This window comes from Meles meles, chromosome 9, assembly GCF_922984935.1.
Source record: "Meles meles chromosome 9, mMelMel3.1 paternal haplotype, whole genome shotgun sequence".
In the NCBI taxonomy this organism is placed as follows: Eukaryota; Metazoa; Chordata; class Mammalia; order Carnivora; family Mustelidae; genus Meles; species Meles meles.
Genome location: NC_060074.1, coordinates 81524633 through 81544031, shown reverse-complemented (window position 1 = coordinate 81544031; position 19399 = coordinate 81524633). Strand labels below are relative to the sequence as shown.

At 34.0% G+C, this 19399-nt stretch overlaps 1 pseudogene; it reads left to right on the top strand.

Moving 5' to 3' along the window:
* Window positions 1-13318: 13318 nt before the first annotated feature.
* On the top strand, window positions 13319-14116 carry LOC123950946 (annotated as a pseudogene).
* Window positions 14117-19399: the final 5283 nt, after the last annotated feature.

Below are 19399 nucleotides of genomic sequence, written 5' to 3'. Positions count from 1 at the left end.
CTTTCAGTGGGGACCTAAAGGGAATAGATGGTATTATCAGGAAGACAAGACCATATACTAGAGACCGGAGTGCCTAAATGTTATGTATATCTATTTTCAGGTTGATAGTGAGAGCCTTGATTCATGTAGGTACTGGTACAACAAATTTGTCACAGGTCAGGTTCCCAGTAAGCTGATGCCGTGAAACAATTGGGCTGTAAGACATTTATTAGAGATTCATGTTTGTAATGGGAAGAGATAGAGGGAAGGATTATGGAGAGCAGTGGTTCTCAAACTTCAGCATCCATTAGAATCATGCAGAAATTGCTGATAGTCACTCCCAGAGTATGTGATCAGTAGCTCTGAAATTGGCCAAAAATTTGAATTTTTAAATGGTCACAATTGCTGCTCCTGCTAGTATGGGCTTCAGGTAGAATACCCATATACTATAATGTCTCTTTATTATGGAATACTATAAGTTTTTAAAATTTCAATTAATGTCAAATCCAGTGTTCAAATAAAATACAAAATACATAACTACAGTTCCTTACATAGCCATAAAACATAATGGGAAAATATGCTTATAAAAATGAATGTGATTTCTCTGTGTCCTCATATTGTTCTGAAATAATTGTGCAATAAATCTACAAAACAAAGCTATTTTACAAAAATAATACAGGATGCAATTAAGGATGTTAGAGCTCTTCTGAAGGATATAGATGTAAAGTCCAGGTATAATGGGTAAAATTTATGATTCAATTATGCAGAAAATTTACTTTCTTGGTTGCGGACATAAACTATGTTCAAACCATGGTTGATCTCATTATGAATCACACTGAAACCAAAAATAAACTTATTGATGAAAATTATAACCTATTCAACATTAATATTAAAATATACTTAAATATGTTGTATCTTTAGATCAGTTTCTGAAATCTACATATATTTTAAAGGATTAAAGCTTTATGTTCATATATACAGAATACAAAAATATTTTTATTCAGAAGATAATTAATAGGAGTTTTGTATTTTGAGAAATAAATCAACCATTTACTACAAAAATTTATCTCTTCTATTTTAAAATCCAGTCTTAATGGAATAAGTTAGTTTTTAAATTGTTTTGTTTTGATTTGTTTTTTGCTTCATTTTGCAAATTCCATTACTGCTGAGTACATACTCAGGTAGTATTTCATAAGGACCATTCTCAGCTAGTCATTGAATACCAACTACATGTCTTGGTAATGTTTGTTCCAAAGTTGCAGCATGAATGCTGATGGCCGGGTCAAATGCTTTTACAAAGCCTAAAGTCATCACAAAATGGCTGAAATAAGTGATGACATCTAAAGAAACAGACTATACAAAAATATTCTATTCTTTATGACCTTCACATGGAGGATGAAAATTGACTCCTTAGCAATATAGAGCAAATCTTTAAGAAATGTATCTTAAACAAAAAGAAACAGATATACTATATTGTCAACGCCACAAGAATTTTTTTTTTTTTTAAAGATTTTTATTTATTTATTTGTCAGAGAGAGAGAGAGAAAGAGCGAGCACAGGCAGACAGAGTGGCAGGCAGAGACAGAGAGAGAAGCAGGCTCCCTGGGGAGCACGGAGCCCGATGTGGGACTTGATCCCAGGACGCTGGGATCATGACCTGAGCGGAAGGTAGCCGCTTAACCAACTGAGCCACCCAGGCGTCCCGCCACAAGAATTATTATGTGAATGTATTGCAACACTGACCTGAAGCAATTCAGCTCTTACAAGCATTTTGATATTGTTCATTATTTCACATGTGTATTTAAAGTATCAGTATATATTAATATATAAGATTATTGTAGGGTTGGTATTATTACAATATTTATAATATTATAATTCTAGTTATATTTATATGTGTGTATGTCAGTGTAAGTCTGTGTGTGCTTTTGCATGTATGGGTCTTCCTATGGGCATGTATGAATGATTTGAATGTGATATTAGAGTGGATGGATGTGAGAATGAGAGAAAGTAGATGTCTATGAGTGGACTAGTGTTTAGTCGATGTATTTATTTTTATTGCTGTCCTCTGTGCTCCTAATTATCTATATTTATGCATATGTGTGCATACAAGAGTTTGTGTGCTTATTTTTTATCAAAATCTGTAACATTAATACTTTGGTTTAAATTTCATTTATCAGGTATAGTGACAAGGGTTAAAATCACTGTTTATTTATATGCTTGTTTGAAGCACCTAATTGGATTTTAAAAAATTGAGTTCACTTATTAGATATAAATGAATTTTTGAAACATTAAGAAGGTGGCTACATTTGGAAATAGGTATTTCAAATGGTTGAGAGAAATAGATTCAGTTCTCAGATATAGTTTGAAATATCTTGAAGCACTTATACAATCAAGTTTGTAAACAGTGTTAGATGTTTACGGAAAATTTGCTCATTAAATTGAAGATTAATTAAGCAGTAAACATGAAAGAGAAGAGATAAAGGGATGCCCGGAGGAGGAGGGAAGGGGGGAGGGATGTGGAGACACCGACAAAGATAATAATCTTTTCTTTGCCCTCCAGTATAATCTTTGGAAAATAGAGTCAAGTCATTGCTTAGCTCAAAATACTCCATAGTTTCCATTCTACCAATATGGCCTTGTTTTTCTCAGGACATACTAAGAATGCACTGAGGTATACTTGATCCTCCAGAGCTGCTTCTATCAAATACATCTTCTACTTCTGTGTGGCTTTCCCTCTCTTCTTTCAGGTCTCTTCTCAAAGTTTCCTTTGTTGAAGAGTTCATCCTGGCCTGTTCTATGTAGAGCACTCCTCTCTAGCTGTTGCTTTGCTCTTATCTTGTTTCCAGCATTTATATTGCTCCACAGTGCCGCCACAAAACCAAGAACTGTGTCTGTTTGGTTTACTACTGTAACCCGTTTTTATTTTATTTTATTTATTTTATTTTTATTTTTTAAAGATTTTATTTATTTATTTGACAGAGAGAGAGATCACAAGTAGGCAGAGAGGCAGGCAGAGAGAGAGGGGGAAGCAGGCTCCCCGGATGCGGGGCTTGATCCCAGGACCCTGAGATCATGACTTGAGAGGAAGGCAGAGGCTTAACCCACTAAGCCACCCAGGTGCCCCTGTAACCCATTTTTAAAACAGTGACTGGAAAGTATTAGGCTCGGTATTTATTTCTTATGTGAACAATGTATTTATAGCTAAAGAAGAGATATTAACCTACATGCCAGGTGTTATATTAAGCGGTTTAAATATATGTTATATTATCCTGACAAGAATCCCATGTTATCCAGAGAAATGACCAGTTTGTAAGTGGCAGAGGTAAGATTTGACCTTAGGTAGTCTGATTTCAGAGACTACACTGTTAATCATCATATCAAACTACCAGACTATGAGAAATTTCTCATAATATTCAAAATAAAACATTACTTTCTCTTTTTTGAGGTTTTGGTGTTCTTCATTCTTTTAAATATAGAGAGCGAATGCATTTGAGGTTTATTTTCACCCTGGCTGAGGGACAGCTTAAGATTTGGTTATCAATAATTTTATCAATGCCTTGGAATATATGCCTTCTCTAACATGGTATTTTTTTTTTCTGGAAAACAATGTGGTGAATTAAAAAATTAATATTTGCCTTTAAGATCTATAATCTGCTGATTTTGTGTTATGCCTTATTTGTGATTTGCATTGCATTCCTGTCCTCTGGGAGAACTTCTGGCTTTTATTTTTCCTCCTAAGTGTTTTATAGTACATTCATGCTTATTGCACTTAATTTTGTGCTTTGTGAACACTTTTCCTACTTTACAATATAATTTTAATTCTAATTATATATGACATGTTAGTGTTATTTTCAATTCCACATATAAACTCTAGTTTTCAGGGAAAAAATGTAAAAGAATATATATTACTTGGGCTTTATTCAGAAACTGACAATATAATTTGGTCATAAAATTCTGTGCTAATGTTTTACTGCTTTCTTACTGAGAGAGTGAATAAAAAATGGATGAAAGCCAGACCATATATAAAAGTGGAATTCTGACCCTCACCCTGCCACAATCAGTCCAGGAAGTTGAACAATAGCCTCAGTAGCCATTGGCCCAAAACAGCCAGGACTTGAACAATAACTGACAGCTTCCTTAATTTTTGCCCCTGCTTCCAACTTAGGACCAACCACAGAAAGCCAGATACACTCCCATAACCAATCAAACTGGATGCTCTGCTATTAGTTAGTCCACTTACAGCTTCTCCATGGCAACAGCCTCCAATCAGAGGATACTTGAAGTCTTCCCCTTTTTTCCATATAGAACTTTCCCATTCATCTGCCTGCCTTTGAATATCTGCCAAACAAAAGTGTTGATGGCTGACTCCCTTGTTATGGCAAGCTCTGAATAAATAGCCTTTGCTCATTCTCATTTGGGTAGTCGTCACTTGTTTCCACAGTTTTTTTATTAGTACACTGACAATTTAAATTTATTTTAATTGCTTCTAGATTGTACATTTCTGTATTATATTAAAAATGTAGACTTTCATTTATTTATACATTGTGTTCATGAGCATCCAGTTTTGGGAGTTTTAGCAGGGAAGGAGTGGGAGTCAAGGACACAGCCCCCCCACTCCTGGGCAGGCATGGTTATATGCATCTCAGCATTCCTAGCCTAGGTGCAATTTAGGTACCTCAGCTGAAACCTCCTCACTACAGAACTTTTTACCATTCTGGACTCAATGCTTTTTCAGACTTAGCACATCCCTGACCTGTTCTTCTTGGCCACTTGGGTATATGAGTCTGGAGGGTTTTTTTTCACCATGGTCCCTGGCATCTGACTGATTCTCTGTACCATTTTATGGAACATGATCAGCCTGCACTTCTCTTTTCCTTTGCCTCTTGCCTGTTCTATCCCAGTACTATGAGCTGAATTTTGTCCCTACACAATTTATACTTTGAAGTCCTAACCCCTGGTACCTCAGGATGTTAAGTACAGACTTTAAAGATGTAATTAAAGTTAAATGAGGTCATTGGAATGGACCCTAATCCAATGACTGGTGTCTTTGTACGGGAGTATTTTAGGACAGAAATATGCAGAAGGGAGACCATGTGAAGACATAGGGGGAAGAGGGCTACCTACAAGCCCAGGAGAGAAGCCTCAAGAAGAAACAATCCTGCCAACATTTGAATCTCAGACTTTCAACCTCCAAAACTGAGGGTAAAGCACCCAGTGTGTGGTACTTTGTTATGGCAGCCCTAGCAAACTAATATGCATGTAAGTGAATAAAAGCTTGATTATTACTTCTGGTTTGGCTCATTGTCCTAATTTATCACTTTGATACCTGGCAGCTCAATAGCTTTTCTTTTAATTTGTATAAATGAAGAGCATTTTTTAAAAATGAAGTCCCAATTCATCATTATTTTATGTTTCATGTTTTGCTTCGGTTATCTAAGAAATCTTTGCAAGATCATAAATAAACTGTATTTTCTTTACGAAATTTTATAGCTTTTGGTTGAACAAATTTAGATATGCTTTTCTTTCCTTTTTTAAAAAAAAAAGATTTTATTTATTTGTCAGAGAGTGAGAGTGAGCACAAGCAGTCAGAGTTGCAGTCAGAGGCTGAGAGAAAAGCAGGCTCCCCTCTGAGCAAGGAGCCCAACGTGAGACTCTATCCCAGGGATCCTGAGATCATGACATGAGCTGAAGGCAGTGGCTTAACTGACTGAGCCACCCAGGTGTCCCTAGGTATGCTTTTCATTTTGAATTACTTTTATGTAGGACATAAGGAAAGGAAGAATGCTCAGCCTTTTCCGATACAGATTAAATTTAATTGCTTTGTCAAAAATAAAATGACCCAATATATATGGGCCTGTTTCTGGGTGCTTTATTTTGTTACACTGATCTATACATCTATCTTTTCACTAATACCACTTTTGATTTTCATAGCTTTACTATTGAAATTAGGTGGAATAAATCTTTTTTTTTATTTGAAATGCTTTTAGAATCAACTTGTCACTTTGTGTAATTGGAGTTACATTTAATGCACAGTTTAAATGGAAGAGGGTTGCTAACCTAAAATACTGAGTGATTTAGTCATTGAATATTATTATCTTTCCATTTAGCTAGGTTTTTGAAAAAATTTTTTATCATTATTTATAGTTTATAGTATACATATATGCACCTTTTGTTAGATTTTTTTCCTTAGGTATTTTATGTCTTGTGTATAGGAAATGGAAATGTTTTCTTTTTTTGAAGATTTTATTTATTTGAGTGAGAGAGAGAGAGAGAGGGAGCATGTACAGGAGTGGGGGGGGAGGGGCAGTAGGTGAGGGAGAAGCAGGCTCCCTGCTGATCAGGGAGTGTGATGTGGGGCTCAGTCCCAGGACCCTGGGATCATGACCTGAACAAAGGCAGATGCTTAACTGATTGAGTCACCCAAGTGTCCCTGGAAATGTTTATAGTTATTGCCACTATTTAATGAAAAAACAACTGATTTTGGTACTGTAAATTTTTTTCTTAATCTTTTCCATGTTTGTTCATAAATTTCAGTAATTTTCTTGTAGATTCCATGAAATTCTCTGTTTAAATGATTGCACTATCTATGAAAAGTTTACTTCTTCCTATTCAGCTTTTATCTTTTTTTTTTTTTTAAGATTTTATTTATTTATTTGACAGAGAGAGAGCCAGAGAGTTTAAGCAGGGGGAATGGCAGAAGGAAAAGGAGAAGCAGGCTCCCTGCTCCAGACTCTGGTCTGGATCCCAGGACTCTGGGATCATGACTGGAGCTGAAGGCAGATGCTTAACTGACTGAGCCACTGAGTCACCTACCAGTCTTTATGTCTTTTATTTATTATTTTCTTTATTGCAAAGACTAAGATCTTTAGAACAGTGTTAAATAGGAATGTTGGAAATGAGAATCATTCTTTTCCGGATTACACACAGAAAAGATTCAAATTTCCTTTATTAAAGAAGATTTAGGCTGGTAAATGTTTTTTACATTTATTTTACCAGGTTGAGGAAGATACCTATTATTTTTAATAGATTTATTGAAGTATAATTTATATGCAAAGAACCACACATACTTAGTGAGTTTATTTTATGAGTTTAGACATATGCCAACACCCATGATACCATCACCACAATCAAGGTAATATACGTATTCAACAACTCCCAGAGTTTTCTTTTTTTTTTAATTTTTTTTATTTATTTATTTGACAGACAGAGATCACAAGTAGGCAGAGAGGCAGGCAGAGGGTGAGAGGGGAAAGCAGGCTCCCTGCTGAGCAGAGAGCCCAATGTGGGGCTCGATCCCAGGACCCTGGGATCATGACCTGAGCTGAAGGCAGAGGCTTTAACCCACTGAGCCACCCAGGCGCCCCTCCCAGAGTTTTCTTAATTGTTTGTATCTGTCTATCATCTGTCTGTCTATCTATCTATCTATCTTCATCTGTGTATCTGTTTTTATGGTAAGAACACTTAACATGAAAAAAAAGAACACTTAACATGAGATCTACCCTCTAGCAGACTTTGAAGTGCATAATAATATATTGTTAACAATAGGTACTATGTTGTATGTATGTATGTACTATATGTACCATATAATGATTCATCTATCATAATTGAAACTTTATACCTATTGAATAACAATTCCCCATTTTCTTCATCCCCAGCCCCTGGAAAACACTATTGTATTCTCTGCTTTTATGAATTTGACTATTTTAGATATCTCATATGAATGGAATCATGCAATATTTATCCTTCTGTGACTGGTTTATTTCACTTAGTATAATTTTCTTTAGGTTCATCTATGTTGTTGTACATGGCAAGATTTCTTTTTAAGGCTGAATAATATTCCATTATATGTGTATACCACATTTTCTTTAATCATTCTTCTGTACATGGACACAGGTTGTTTTATATCTTGACTATTGTGTATGATGCTGCAGTGAACATAGGAGAGCAGATATTTCTTCGAGATCCTGATTTCAGGGGCGCCGGGGTGGCTCAGTGGGTTAAGGCCTCTGCCTTTGGCTCAAGTCATGATCCCAGGGTTCTGGGATCAAGCCCCGAATCGGGCTCTTTGCTCCGCGGGGAGCCTGCTTCTTCCTCTCTCTCTGCCTGCCTCTCTGCCTACTTGTGATCTCTCTGTCTGTCAAATAAATAAATAAAATCTTTAAAAAAAAATAAAATAAAATAAAAAAAATAAGTGTTGGTGGAAAGTGGAAAATTGGAATTCATACCCTGTTGATGTTAAATGGTACAAAAGTTATGGGAAATGCATTAAAAAGGGCTTAAAAATAAAACTACCATATAATCCAGCAATTCACTTCAGTATATATCCAAAGAAAATTGAAATCAGGATTTTTTTTTTTATTTAAGGATTTTATTTATTTGACAGACAGAGATCACAAGTAGGCAGAGAAGCAGGCAGAGAGAGGGACAAGCAGGCTCCCTGCTGGGCAGGGAGCACAGCATGGGACTTGACCCCAGGTACCTGGGATTGTGACCTGAACTGAAGGTAGACACCCAACTGACTGAGTCACCCAGGCGCCTTAACACTCTTTTAAAATTAATTAATTAAAAATCTTTCTTATTAAGTTCAGTTAGCCAACATATAGTACATTACTTTTTGATGTAGTGTTCAATGATTCATAACACCCAGTGCTCATCACACTTTTTAAAAAAATGGCCATTCGGGCGCCTGGGTGGCTCATTGGGTTAAGCTGCTGCCTTAAGCTCAGGTCATGTTCTCAGGGTCTGGGATCGAGTCCCGCATGAGGCTCTCTGCTCAGCAGGGAGCCTGCTTCCCTCTCTCTCTCTCTCTCTGCCTGCCTCTCTGTCTACTTGTGATCTCTCTCTGTCAAATAAATAAATAAAATCTTAAAAAAATATATTTCAATGAATAATGCTAGTCCTTGGTCATTTATATATGTACATTCAAGACACATACCTGGTTCCATGAATAGGTGATGCCTTGATCTCTAATATCCCAATACTAGTTTGATAATAGGGATTCAGGTTAAGAGGTGTTTAATAACTGTTGAGTAGTTGTGTGGTTTCTCCAGTGAGCCTTACAGAAGTCATCTATAAATCCTCATAAATTTAGTGGTTACTAGAAAACGTAATTAGTTCTGAAGCTACTTTGGGAAATTTTAATTTTGTTATATAGTGTAATTTGTGATAGTTGACAACTAGGGTAAGTGTATTGTATGTGTGTATGTGTGTTCAGAAAATGATGAATTACCTAAGAGCTTCACATTGGAACATGCTCTATTTCTACAACCTCTAGCTGTTCTAGAAACATAACAATCTCTGGAAAAGCAAGATAGTTTTTTCATCAATTTTATGGATTTAGTATATTTCTTCCTACTTATCATTAAAGAGCACTCTGGACTCTGTGCTTATAGTGAGAAGTAGAAGTTAATTGCTTTGCAATAGCAGCAACAGACTGCATTCTGTCACTCAACCAGTATCAGTGACCTAAGTGAAATGAGATATTTTCTTGGTACTGAATTCAAAAGGAAAGCTTTTAAATGTTTCCCACAGGAATGTTAGTATGGCCTTGTCAGTATAATATAGCTGACATAATGGCAACCTAATTTTCCAGTGAGTATTCACTTCAGCCATACCAGCTGCTAGGCTGTACTACTAGCTACAGCTTTGATATTAAATAGAGATAGTCATTTTTGTAAAGAAGTAAATTGCTTTATTTATTACTGATGTTGCTTGCCTCATTTATTGAAACACTTTGTCACAGCTGGAGAATGCAGCTGCTTTCTTTTTCCTTATATTACAATAAAAAATAAATCATAAGAGAAATACATTAGAGAGTAAAATAGTTTATTCGGTGCTTAAAATGGGCTGTCAGCAAGTTAGAAATATGTAATTTTCAGAAAATGAATATAAAATTTAAATCAAAAGATATTGATAATGATCAATTATTCTTAGTGTGTTGTAGTATTATTTTGAAACTTTTATTTCCTAGTTAAGGCAAAAAAGACCCATATTTCAAGTTTTTAAAGAAAATTCAAGTTTTTAAAGAAAATTAAGTCTTCTGTGTAATCATCTACACAATCAGATATAAAATTTTATAAATATATTTAAGTATATCAGAACCTGGCACATATTAGCAATGTGAAAAGTGAAAACACAGAATATGTTTTCCTGAATGATATGATGGAGGATGAAGCAGTTTAGAACATCAACAAACGATTTATATAAAGCAGGCTTCTCAGTCAATTAAAAAGTAAACTCATATAATCTTGGTTTTCCAAGGCAGGTATATTTAGACTCAGAGGGAATTCAACAAGAAATGTATATAACCCTCTTGAACATAAACTGAACTGATAAAACACTAGCATATAAAATACTTAAATTGAAAAAAAAAAAAACCTACAGTATGAAATATTTTAGCATACCGACTGACTTGAACAAGGTAGAAAGTTTCCAACTAAAATTACCTAATGATTTGTAAAAAAAAAAATTTTTTTAAAGGAAAGTAAAAATAAAACAATAACTTCTCTTTACATCACTAACAGAGTAGTGGTCTGGATTTACCCTCTCCTTATGCAAAAGTAAAATCTAAAATCAGACAAAAATATATGAAATATTGTTTTCAGACATTGGACAAAATACAGTGTAAGCCTTTGATCCTTTGAGAAAAGAAAAGCAAACAAGAAGAGTCTGGAAACCATTTTGTCAACGTAGTACAAGAAAGGTATATGGATATGCAGTGGGGTTGGGTGGAATTTTTGCCTTCTCCTCATATTTCTATGAGTATGAAACTTCTGCAGAAAACTCAATGACAGAGTGAATATTTGTAGCCTATGAAGAAACATTAGGGCATTGTTCTAAGTTATGACAATGAGGATATCTGATCTGAGTGAAAACTATCCATGAATTTTACAAGTCTTAATTCATGAATTTTAGAAAAAAAAATTGAGGGAATGGTAAATTTAACTAAAGTCTATTAACATGTTGTGTAGCAAAGCAATTGTTACTTAGAATAAATAGTTGTAAAGCTAGCTTTAAACTTTACAATCTATGACCTTGTGTAAGCCTATTAACTTTTCTGGATCAAATTTTCTCATCTGTAAAATGAAATTGCTGAACAAGATTGGTAGTTGGTAATAATTCAAAGTAACAATAATAACTCAACATTATCTGCATGTCTCCATATTTTGTGATAACATCTCTATAAAATAAGAATTCTTAGTATTTCAGTGAGAGTATGTAACCTTTCTGAGATAAAAAAAAGTCATAGATGACAGAGAGGAAGTATGCACCTCTGTATATTTGTTTCCCAACTCTGCATTATTATTCACCATATTATAATGCTTAGATGTGGATTGACCAAAAGTCATGTTTTTGGACATGCATTTCATAATAGAAGGAATATACAATAATAAATAAAGGTTTAATTTAAAAAAGGTAGAAAAAAGAAAGATCAATATAATTATTTTAAGAATTTACAAAACCAAATTCTAAAAAACAGAAAGACTTCATCTAATGTATTGGGTCAAGATATTTTGATAGTCTAGTAGACTTTAGTTATAATGATGTTACTTTGCCTATTACGAACTTGTTCTTCCATGTTTTTAATGGAATTGATTTAGGTGATTGGATTATAATTTATTTAAACTCATATATTGAAAATTAACAATAGTTCATTTTTTCTATTTAAAATTATAGCACCATGCACATCTTTGTCTTAATGTTTTATGTATTTGTTTTGTCAAATTTTTTAGTTCTAATTTATGTAAAAGAATCCATTAAAATTATAAAATTCCATGAATTCTGAGTGATAACACATTTGTGGGTATGTTAAATTTACTGTTTCAGGCTATCTTAAGTGCTTTATGCATTATAAATCATTTAATTATCATAACTCTTCCATTTTCCCCAAGTTACCTCTTTGCTATAACTTTCTAAAAGTAAGAACTTTTGAGTTAAGATTTCTTAGAAATTTCAACTGTGATTTTATTCAAAGTAAAGACTAGTTATCAAATATACTGTATCATAAAAGAACCTTCCTCTCAAAAATATATCATTATACTTTTCAACTTTTGAAAGCTTAAATAGTATCCTTAATTTTTTAAGTGGTACAGCATAGAAATATTTGAGAGCACATTTTTTTCAATGTGATATTGGAAAATTTATAATTTAGTGTTTCTGAGAACTTCAGATGATTGATTTAATTTATAATATGGCAATATTTGTACCAGTTCATTTGCCAGTAGAGGCTCTGACATTAATGTGATAAAAAATTATCTATAAAATTGCTAAGATTATTGGGTTTCGATCTTTAATTTCCTTTATGGGTAATAATTACTTTGAAAATCAATACACCAACTGAAAGATTGTCAGAGTGGGTAAAAAAATTATGTGTTTGTTGTCTACAAGAAACTTAATTTAATATAAAGATAACATATATATTAAGGATAAGTGGATGAAGAAAAATTTACCATGGTGACACTATTGAAAAGAAAGCAGAATTAGCTATATTAATTTTAGAGGATAATTAAAAGCAAGGAAATATACCAGAGACAAAGACAGATATTATAGAATGATAAAGGGGTCAGCTCTCCAAGATGTAATGATCTTAAACATGTATGCATCTAATAACAGAGTGACAAACTACATGAGGCAAAAACTAATAAAATTGCCAAGAAGAAATAGATAAATCCATTATGGTAATTGGAGACTTCATTACCCCTCTATTATAAATGGATAGGTTTAGCAGGCATAAAATCAATAAGGGCAATCAACTGGATAATTAATTGACATCTACAGACTACTTTATCCAACAACAGTAGGATCTTTTTAAGCATACAGGAAATATTCACCAAAATAGACCTCATTCTAGGCCATAAAGTATAAAGTCAAAATAATATAAATCATATAATGTCTCCTCTCAGTCCACAATGGAATTAAACTAAAAATAACAGAAAGATAGCCAATTTCCTGAGTCATTTTATCCTATCTTAATTTTTTAAACATTTTTATAATGGTTGAAATCTTTGTCTTCTAAATCCAACAACTGGGTCCTCTTAAAGTCCACTTAATGTTGCCTGCTTTCCTTTCATAGTATTGGTCACAGTTTCCTGATTATTTGCATGGTCTCTAATGTTATTGACAACTGTACATTTTAGGTAAGATAGGCAAATCTGGGTCCTTCTTTATTTTTAAAATTTTTTTGGTAGCTTTTCTGGATTAAGCTGCCAAATCTATCGCCTCAAAGAATGTATCTAGATATATTTGTCCTTGTATTTTCATCCTAGTTATTTATTTTTTAGCCTGGTATCTTAATGGTCACTTCTGGGGCTGCAAAAAAAAAAAAAAAAGTCTCCTCTTTCTGCCGCCATCTTGGTTCCACGTCCCCCGCACAAAATGCCTGGTGAAGCCACAGAAACCGCCCCTGCTACAGAGCAGGAGTTGCCACAGTCCCAGGCTGAGACAGGGTCTGGAACAGAATCTGACAGTGATGAATCAGTACCAGAGCTTGAGGAACAGGATTCCACACAGGCAACCACACAACAAGTCCAGCTGGCAGCAGCTACTGAAATTGACGAAGAACCGATCAGTAAAGCAAAACAGAGCCGGAGTGAAAAGAAGTCACGGAAGGCTGTGTCCAAACTGGGTCTTCGACAGGTTACAGGGGTTACAAGAGTCACTATCTGGAAATCTAAGAATATCCTCTTTGTCATCACAAAACCAGATGTCTACAAGAGCCCAGCTTCAGATACCTACATAGTTTTTGGGGAAGCCAAGATGGAGGATTTATCTCAGCAAGCACAACTGGCAGCTGCTGAGAAATTCAAAGTTCAAGGTGAAGCTGTGTCAAACATTCTGAAAACACACAGACTCCAACTGTACAAGAGGAGAGTGAAGAGGAAGAGGTTGATGAAACCGGTGTAGAGGTTAAGGACATAGAATTGGTCATGTCACAAGCAAGTATGTCAAGAGCAAAGGCAGTCCGAGCCCTGAAGAACAACAGTAATGATATTGTAAATGCTACAATGGAATTAACAATGTAACCATCTGAAAACGAGGACTTTTTTTGGTGTTTCAAAAGAATAACTGCAGCTTGGTTTGAAATTTGTACTGTTTCTATCATTAATAAAGTTATGGCTTCTTGTTGGATGAAAAAAAAGTCTCTTTTGGGTATATTCAGTCAATTTAAACAATGTGTCAGAGAACAAATAGTCTATTGAAGATGACTTTGCTTCATTTGAGTAAATATTATTTGGGTTTCCTTTATGATCACTGCTCTTAGATTATGGTCCTTAGAATGGTGACCCCTGAATTATTTCTGGCAGACTTCAGTCATTCCAAGCACTCTGATATTAGATATCCACCAATGAAATCCATTACCTAAAACCTTGTTTTTGGTAATATTTATCTCTGTATATATGTGTATGGGTGTACTTGACAATTTTTATAATCATTTTGCTTTTCTTTAAGCTTTATTTGAAATGCATTATGTTTGAATTTTTTCAAATTTAAAAATATAATTTATTAAACTTAAAAGTTTTGTAAATAATAGGAAACATTTGTTTTCTAGATTGAGATGTAGGTATTTTGAATGTTTAAGAAAAGTAGACTAATTTTTTTCAGGTACCTTGAAATATCTTAGGGAATTTACATAGTGAAATTTGTAAACTGTTGTGCTTAATGTAATTCTGCACTGCCAAAATGATAGAATAATTGAGTATTGAACAAAGGACATGAGTAAAAGTGGTGCTTTTAATTTTAACACAAATTACTGTATTTATAAATAACCATTGTAAGTGACAGATTATAAGTTGTCTTTACAAGTTTAAGAAGACTTAGATTTATAAGCTGGATAAATTGAACACTAAAAACAGAAATATAAAATCAGGGCCTAGAGTATGAAGGCCCTATTGTTGACTAAGTACCTGTCTCCCAGTTTAAGAATATAACACATTAGCAAAAATTTTATCCATTGCATCATTGTACAACAAAGTAAGTCTCAAGAAAACTAAGTAGAAATTAGGGAAACAGGAATGGGGAAGCAAAATGGAAAAGGGAGGTCTAGGAACTGACCTTAATAGGGAGTTGGGGAATGGTCAAGTAGTCAGTTTTATCAAGGGCCTTATTTTACCAAACACATAAATTATATCTCAGAATTATATTTTTTAATTGCTTTAATTGAATGTAACCAGCAAATGAAATCATATTTTCTTAGATACTTGAGTGTGAACTCATAATCCTATTTATGCAGTAATATGTTGGTTCAATAATTGGTCTTCTTTCTTTAGGAAAAAATGCAAGTCAGGTATCAGGCAAAGAATAATTTGATATAAATTAAGAAAGCAATGCTTTAAAATTTCCTTCTGTTTCTATATGCATTTCTGACCATGCTGCAGAGGAAAATTGCACATTGCATTTGGTCATGAAATCTGTGCTTTCCCCAAAATAGAGTATGATTTTAAAACTGTTGACCAACTAAGCTCCTAAATTAAAACTGGTGTATAAAATTAGCAATTTTAGGACATCTGGCTTTAGGACAGGGTAAAAGAAGAAAGAATTGTGGTATATATGAGGATGTACTTTAGATATTCTTTCTGTCTTTTTTTCTGGGATTTGCATAATGCATATTTTGGTCTGCTTCATGGCGTCTCATATAGGTCCTTTAGAATTTATTTTTTCTTCATTCTTTTTTTTTTCTAATCCTCGAACTAACTTCAGTTGTCTTAGCTTCAAGTTCACTGATTATTTCTGCTCCTTGTTTAATTCTGCTGTTGAGCCCCTCTAGTAAATTTTTAGTTATTTTACTCTTCACCTCCAGAATTTGTGTTTCCTTTTTAAAGCCATTTTTAAAGTTATTATGGTAAAAGTAACAATTTTAACAAAAGATAACCATTTAACCTTTTAAAAATGTATACTCAGTAATTAAGTACATTTACAAATGTTGTACAACCATCACTTCTATTCATTTCCAGAATTTGTCCATCCTCCCAAACAGTAAGATTGCATCCATTAAATAATAATTTCCCATTCCACACTGTTTCCAGTTCTTGTTAAAATTTATTCTTCTTTCGGGGCACCTGGGTGGCTCAGTGGGTTAAAGCCTCTGCCTTCGGCTCAGGTCATGATCCCAGGGTCCTGGGATCGAGCCCCGCATTGGGCTCTTTGCTCGGCAGGGAGCCTGCTTCCTCCTCTCTCTCTCTGCCTGCCTCTCTGCCTACTTGTAATTTCTGTCTTTCAAATAAATAAATAAAATCTTAAAAAAAAAATTTTATTCTTCTTTCTCTATGAATTTTCCTTTTCTATGTAAGTAGAATTATATAATACTCCTCTGTGTCTGGTTTATTTCACTTGGCATAATGTTTTCAAATTTCATACATGTTGTAGTATGTATCAGAATTTTATTTCTTTTAAAGGCTAAGAAATATTTTTCTGAGGAAATGCCAAATTTTCCACAGTGGCTTTTTGATTCCTTTAATGATCTCTACTTCTTTATGGATATTCTCATTTAGTTTATACATTGTTTTTCTGATTTCCTTCACTTTTTGTCTAATTTTCCTTTAGCTTTTTGAACATATTTAATAAAATTGTTTTGTACTCTTTATATAATTAACCCAAAGTCTGGATTTCCTCATGATTTCTTAATCTTTTGTTCCTCTAAATGTGCCATAATTTCCTGTTTTTTGTATTGCATGAGTTATTTTGTTGAAAATCATACATTTAAATATTACAACATGGTAACTTTGGAAATCAGATCTCCCTCTTTTCCAGGCTTGTTTTTTGACTGTTGAAAGCTGTACTAGTCCATTTGTTTACTGACTTTCCCAAACTATTTCTTAAAGGCTATGTTGCTTGTCTTTTATGGTCACTGAAGTCTCTTATCTTCATGTTAAGCTAGTTTTCATAGAGATTTCCTTGAGCACCAGGAACTAAAACACACATATGCCAAAATCAAGAGCCAGACATTTGACCCACTGAGCCACCCATGTCCCTTGGCTTGCCCCTTTTTTGAGCAAGGTCCCCTGCTTTTCTGGTCAGAGTTTCTAGTCATGTGAAACATAAAGTGTCTTGCATCCCTTATTCAAGTGTCTCCCAGACGGTTTGAGATGGACATTCATATATAGTAATTTTCCTATAAGGTTTGCTATGCTCTCTATGAAACTAGGGACCAAGGACTTATACTTCGGTTGCAGGTTTCTTTTCCAAGACTGCTACTGTGCTGAGGAAGTTAGAGCAAGGACAAGTAAATACACCACAAATCTTTGCTACCACTTTAAAGTTACCTCTTTTCATGTTCAGTTCTTTGCTGTAAACCTTTGACTATTTTCCAGAATTCTGAAAGAGTTAATTTTGATAGTTTTTGCTTTTTTGTCACTGTTTCTGTGGGAGATGAGAACTTGGAGCTCCTTTCTTTCTTTTGCTGCATTGGATGCTAATGAGGAGTTTTTTGTTTTGTTTTGTGTTTGTTTGTTTGTTTATTTTATAAATATGACTAACAAGTGTCTGAAATTATGTCTGGATCCATTTTGGTTGGCTATTCTCAAGAAAAGTAGTAATTTTTACTAGAAATTCAGTGCCAAACTAAAGTTGATTGAACTTTTCTTTTTCTAATTCAAAGTGTATTTTAACAGAATACTCATGTGCCTTCTTGGCAATATATTCAATAACTAAAGTACTAAAGAGATGAATGTTTTAAATTTATGTAGTGATTTTTTTGTAATCACTCATTTTTTCTAATGTACTTCCCTAGTAAAGTTTACTATTTTTAGAATTATTCTGTGTCCTTCACATCCTACTCAACTAATTTATGGGTCCCAAATTTTTCTGGAAAACTACCACCAATGGCATCAATCTACCTGCCATCTATTTTTGACCAGCTTGAAAACAAAGAGTGGTTTTACAAATTTTCTGAAAAAAAATCAGAAGAATGGTATTTTGTGATGTGAAAATTAAAGTTCAGATTTCACTCTTTATAAATAAATTTTCATTGGTTCCATTATTTGCTTATATATTTTCTGTGGCTGCTTTTGTGCTACAAAGGCCCAATGGAATAGCTTTGAAAGAATTCATATACTCTGTAAACCTATGGTATCTATTGTCTAGGCCTTTATATAAAAAGTTTGCCAACTTCTGTTTTAGCACAACATAAACAGAATCAACAACCTAAGATGTCTTATGGACTGAAAAGACATTCTTTAGGATCTACAGCTCAAAGAATGTTACTTCTAGAAATTTCAGCTACCAAAAAATTTATCAGGTGTTACGCTTTTTTCCTCAATTTAATCTTTGATACTTTTAGCATCTTTTTCACTAGGTTAGCCAAACATGCCCAAAGTTTCATTTAACACATGACATTTAACACAGAGCCTTTTTTTTTTTTTTTTTGGATTAAGGCTTTTCCTCGAACTTAAATTTATCCATAGTTTTAGCCACATTTTTCATAATTTTGACAACTTTAACAAGTATTCTTAACTTGATACTTCTTCTTCTACTTGAGTTGGAGAAAATTGGAAGTATCCTTTACCATTAAAAAAAAAAAGGCTTCATAAAGAGCACCTGAGTGGCTCAGTTGGTTTAGTATCTGCCTTCAGCTCAGGCCATGATCTCATGATCCTGCTCACGTGGGGAGTCTGCCTCTCTCTCTCCCTCTGCCCCTCCCCACTGCTCATTCTCTCTCTCAAATGAATAAATCTTAAAAAAAAAAAAAACCCACAAAACTTCCTATGAGTACATTATTCTTATACATTAAATATTTAGCTATAGAACTATGTGAATCGGAGTGCCTTGAAATCAGAGTGAATTTCAGCTGTGAGAAATTTGCTTATTCCTATATCAACTTTTAAAAAGATGGATAAAAGCTTTGATAAAAAATTTTACAGCAAACTCTTCTGTTATGTTATAAAAGATAGCTTAAAAACATATAGAACATATGTGGTTTTGATGACATCTGTAAGGATACTTTCAACTTAATACTTACTGATTTAAGCCCAGTGGTAGAATACTTCTGAAAATAGTTTTGAACTGGACTGCCAGTCATTTCTCATCAACTAACATTTTTTTTTAAAGATTTTATTTATTCGACAGAAAGAGATTACAAGTAGACAGTAGACAGAGAAGCAGGCAGAGAGAGGAAGGGAAGCAGGCTCCCTGCTGAGCAGAGAGCCCTATGCGGGGCTGGATCCCAGAACTCTAGGATCATGACCTGAGCTGAAGGCAAAGGCCTTAATCCACTGAGCCACCCAGGCAGCCCCTCATCAACCAACATTTTTGAAAAGCTCTGCATCTGTAAGTTTCATGATTTTGTGTGATCTTTGAGATCAAATAATTTGAGGTTATTATAAATAGACTAAATAACTAATTGAATCACTTCATTATCATTAGAATGTAGAAATTCCACCTTATAATCACATTTTTTTCCTCTGGAGCTCCCTGATGACCTCACTAA